This window comes from Amaranthus tricolor, chromosome 9 (genome assembly GCF_026212465.1).
Source record: "Amaranthus tricolor cultivar Red isolate AtriRed21 chromosome 9, ASM2621246v1, whole genome shotgun sequence".
Lineage (NCBI taxonomy): Eukaryota > Viridiplantae > Streptophyta > Magnoliopsida > Caryophyllales > Amaranthaceae > Amaranthus > Amaranthus tricolor.
Genome location: NC_080055.1, coordinates 18,450,352 through 18,456,354, shown reverse-complemented (window position 1 = coordinate 18,456,354; position 6,003 = coordinate 18,450,352).

Sequence of the window (6,003 nt, the reverse complement as noted above, 5' to 3'; positions counted from 1 at the left end):
TTTCCAGTGTTCGATATTGAATGCAGTTATGATTTTTCTTCTTAATATTATCTTTAAATGTATTTTGAATGACATTCTAATTAAAACATTCAAATTAAATGTATTTTCTTCTTATGTAAACTCCATTAAGACATGTTGCAAGAGCTAAGATTGCTGGATCTTTGGTGTTATCTAATTTGAACAAACAAAGATCTAAAGTTTTAGAAGAGGTGTCCAATTTTAAGGATAAAAGACGCTCCATTGCCATACAAGTTTCTATCAGAAGAACAAAGTTTCAGAATCTGCTCTTCAGCATCAACTTTTTTGCATAACAAAAATTTTGCACTTTCTTTTACATAATCAAATTATTAATAAGGATACATTAAAATATAAGCAAATTATATTTTTTTAATACCTTAAGTGGGGTATCTTTTGTTGATGGGCAATTTCGACTATCGTGATAATCAAATTTACCATAAATTTTGCACTTTCTTTTGGGCTTCTTGCTTTGCTCAATAGTTTGTTCCTTTTCCCCAATTATTCTTTGCCTTTTTCCTTTGTTCTTTGATTGGATTGGGTTTTGTATTTCCATTGCCGAAGATGAACTTGTGCCTACTAATAATTCGATTTGTTGCTCTTCAGTAATGTCCACCCTCACATCATCACTTTCCTCCAATTTTCTACTAATATCTTTTAGGTTTTGTAAAAGTGATTGTAAATCACTCTCACTCCTTTGAGCTAAACCTACACAATTGAAATTTTCACACCAAACTTCCCCCAACAACTTCCCCACGTTGTCACACTTTTTGCTCTCTTCAATCAGATTCTCATGCAAATAAAAAATAGGCTTCCTTAATGCTAGCTACGTCCAACGATCTAAAACATATTGCTTTGGTATTTGTGTTATTTGTCTTTCACTCATAACACAAATCGCATAGGAACATAATGTTCCTATCCGTTTTAAATAACTCGCAATCACAATCTACCTTCAACTCGTCAATTGAACTTCCTAGAATATATTTCACCTTGTACATCTTACTTACCGTTGAGTCCAAAACAGTTATACTTTCCACACTTTCAATCTTTTCAATATTTTGAATATAAGTTTTGAAACAAGACTTATAAACTTCATATTGAAAAAGAAAAAAAATTTTCTAGTATAGACTTCACCGGCATGTTTTTCAATCGGCAATGGTGTTTTATATTATGGGTGTGTGTGAAGTGATTCAGCATTGAGTTTATCTTGTTTGTACCTCTGTGCATCCATTGCACTTTCATAACTCATATAAAATTCAACAAGTGTCATGTGAGGGTTTTGAAAATGGTTGAAGAAACTATTAACACTTTCCGATCGGGATGTAGTTCTCAAAATACCACCCCCCCCCCCCCCCCCCAATGGGATATTCCTAAAATATGCGAGTATCCATTGATCTTGTATACTAAATATACTACTAAACCATTTATCTGTCTAAAGATTATATTTGGTCATATTTCCCTCCCATTTTTCCTCAAATTCACTTTCTTCTTGATCAATATTCCACACACACCCATTTAATTCTTTCAAAAAATTCTCATTTTTGTTCGATTCCGGTCCAACTTTATCAGTAACTTTACTCATGATGTGCCACATGAAAAGTTTGTGTATTGTGTTTGGAAATACATTTTTAATCGCAATTTTCATTGCAGGGTTTTGATCAGTTATTAAATATGTTGGCTTACACTCCCCCATACAATGTAAAAAAGTACTAAATAACCACTCAAAAGATTCACTATCTTCCTTAGCTAATAAACCTATACCAAATGTAATACAACACTTATGATGATCTACACTAGTAAAAGGGGCTAAAACCATGCTATACTTATTGGTGTTATAAGTACAATCAAAAGTAACCATTTCTCCAAATAAGCAATAATTCTTTCTACTTATCGCATCGGCCCAAAATAAACGTGAAATGTGGTCCTCCTCATCTAAAGCACAATCAAAATAAAACCCCGTGTAAATATCCCTTTTTCTGATAAAATTCTCGATCAACATCTTCCCATCATCTCCTTTAATATATGTTTTCAAATCCCTATGGAAATTCATAAAATCTTGCATTGTCACTCCCACATTCTCATAACCCCCAACATTTTCCTTAAACAATCTAAAGGATTTCACCGGTCCTATATTAACCAGTGCATTGTTAGATATGAAATTTTTGTGTAACAAAGTCATTTTCCTATTACCCAATAAATATTGACACGATGTAGGGCTAACTAGACAATGATTGTGCGCCTCTTCGAATTTTAAAACATGGTATGTTCTCTTCACTATGTCATCTTTCAAAATCAATCTAGCTTTACAACCAATTCTTTCGGTTGATCTCTTATAACGTGCAACGACATCTGCACTTTTCTTAGGATTAGGTTTTATGATACCCTCCCTACTACAAACAAAATATTTTAAAACAACAATACCTTTTTTTGTAGCTAGTAGATGAACGTATATCAAAACCGCAAATTTCAGCATATTTACCATAAAAATCTAAGGCTTTCTCTAAGTTTTCAAAAGTTATACCAACAAATGGCTTTTTATCAAACTCACAATGAGGAATCCACAATGTATAACCATTTGGGGTAACTTGTGTAATAGTTCTTGGAGTTTGAGTCCCTATATAACAAATTAAAGGTACTATGTCACTTAACTAAGATAGTAACCTTGCTCATAGTATCAAAGAATACAGTAACAACAATGAACCCCAGTACACAGTAAGTTCCCATAGATACAATTGAGAAAACAATAACTTAGCATTTTCATAGTATCCTTCATTAAGGATATAGTAACTTTTAATATGATTAATGTTCACAATTTCTTTTTCACAATTATTCATAATCAAACAATATCATAGTATGTTTTTCTAAGAAGATAGTAACCTTGCTCAAAGATTACAGTAACAACAATGAAATCTAGAACACAGTAACACAAGAATCACATTGAACATAGAAGTACATAAAAATTGAACAAAAACAGAACACACAGTAATAGAAGAATTCATACTTTTTAAAATCAAACTTAAAATGAAAAACTATAATCAAAACATGACTTAAATCAAAACTTTTTAAACTAATAAAACCCTAAAAATTTAACATAGTAACAACAATGAAACAAAGAACACAGTAAAACAAAAAATTAAAATTTCATAAAACTTATAAAATGTACCTTCAAATTCAACCAATTGTAAACGTGAATGTGATGATTTTCAGGGAGGGCAGTTTTTTGTGAATCTTCCATTGTTAGAACTGTAGAATAATTATAATTGGAAAAACAGTAACTTAGCATATTCATAGTATCCTTTATTAAGAACATAGTAACTTTTAATAAGGTTAAAGTTCAATAATTTCTAAGAAGATAGTAATCTTGATTACAGAATACAGTGACAACAATGAATCCCAGGAACACTTTTTAAAATCAAACTTCAAATCAAAAACTATAATCAAAACATGACTTGAATCAAAACTTTTTAAACTCATAAACCCTAAAAATCGAACATAGTAACAACAATGAAATCAAGAACACAGTAACTCACAAACCCTAAAAATTAAAATCAAACTTTTAAACACATAAACCCTAAAAACAACAATTTATAATCACATTGAACAAAAACTAACAAATCAATCAAAACAAATCTGAATTAATAAACACGTACGCAGAAGAAATCGAAAACAAGTGAAGAATTTTCGCAGACTAAGAAATAAAGAGAAGAGGAAGATTTTTGCAGAAGAAAACGAAAACTTAGAAATGAATCAAAACAAATCGAAAAATAAAAACTCAAATGGTAAATTTCTAATTTGCATACCTTAATTCAAGCGAAGAGGAAAATTTTCACAGAAGAAATCGAAGGTTTTTGGACAATTTTGAAGGTTTTTTGAAAAGTATAGGCTTGGAAGAGAAAGGCGCTATTGTTCTTCAAAGAGACGAATCAAAAAAACCGAATCAGCCTATTTTTCATTCCTTGCCCTATTTTTCCGGTTCATTATCTAGGCCATTAGATCTTTGAGAAATCAACGGCTCAAAATCCTTCTCACCCTTCTCATTTTCAAACCCCTTCTCATTGGATCATTCCCCTATATATATATATATATATATATATATATATATATATATATATATATATATATATATATATATATATATATATATATATATATATATATATATATATGTATATGTATATATATATATATATATATATATATATATATATATGTATATATATATATATATATATATATATATATATATATATATATATATATATATATATATATATATATATATATACATATATATATATATATATACACATATATATATATATATACACATATATATATATATATATATATATATATATATATATATATATATATACATAAATATATATATATATATATATATACATATATATATATATATATACATATATATATATATATACATATATATATATATATATATATATATATATATATATATATATATATATACATATATATATATATATATATATATATATATATATATATATATATATATATATATATATATATATATATATACATATACATATATATATATATATATATACATATATATATATATATATATATGTAGAAATGCAAATAGATGATCGAATGCAACAAGAAGGGGGGGTGAATTGTTGTGTATTAAGTTTAAGATTTTTGCCTCTAATTTTTACGGAATTATCACAATAAAATAAAACTTAAACTTAAAATGAAAAAGATAAAAGGAGAGAAAGATTTTACGTGGAAACCTTATTGGCCTAATAAGAAGGAAAAACCACGACCCTCTGGGATTTCAAAATTCTCACTATGTTTTAGGCAATCAATTACAATCACATAAAACAATTTGCTTCACTTAAAGCTTCTCTATTCTAGGCCTATTTATCTTTCTCTTCTCTTTCTCCTTCTCTTCTCACACTTCTCTTGAAGCTTCTCTATTCCCCTAGACTTCCCTCAAGTCTAGTTACAACAAAACACACAAATACCCTTACAAGGCCAAATTCTGAATAGGATAAAACTTAAATAATTGCTTTAAGAAAAATATAATAAATTAATTGGCATTAGATAGCTGAAAATATTTTTCTTAATAGATCTCCCTTTATGGACACTCTCGGATACTTTTTTCGGTTTGAGCATAGTCCCTCCTATTTATAGTGGGAACAGCCGTCAGTTACCTTAGACATACCTACCACTAACCTACACATTCTCAAAATAAAAAGATCGTGCAATGCCAAAAATAGACTCCGGTTACCATTTTCTAAAAGTGGAAAACGGTTCCTTCAAGCTAAAAATAGCATAGGAGTTAAAACAAAAAATCCTAATTAAAAGGAGATCTTTTTCTCAAAAAGAATAAATCTTAGCCTATTTTTAGATAACCTAAAAATAGTTTTGCCAACCAGTTTATTAATTAATTAAGCAATTAATTTAACTCTTAACCGTTACATCAACTTAAAAACAGAAAATAATTTATTTGCAATTTTCCAGCCGATGTTTTCTTCAGACCTCCAACGTGGGAACGATGTACTGTCTCCATCTACAACTTCTGTCAGATTGTCAACTTTGGGAACAGTAGACCGCCTGTCTACTTTTAACGTCCTAAGCATTTATCTAACTTCTTGGATATTCTAAGAAACGTACAACTTCGACGAACCAAGTCATAGGCTCCATCAACGATTTTAACAAAATCGGATATTCATCTACAAAACAATCTCTAAAACATGTTTGTTTATTTAAAAGTAAAGTCATCATCAAAACTTAAGAGGCCAACAAATTCCCCTTTTTTGATGAAGACAAACTTTATAAACAAACTTAAGTAAACTAGAGTAAAACAAAATTTTTAGAGCATACTAGAGATTAAAACAACTCTAAATAACTTAGCAAATCAACCCGTTACAATATAATTTACCAAGCATGCATAAAATAATTTACTCTATATAAAAACATAATATCAAATATGTTTTC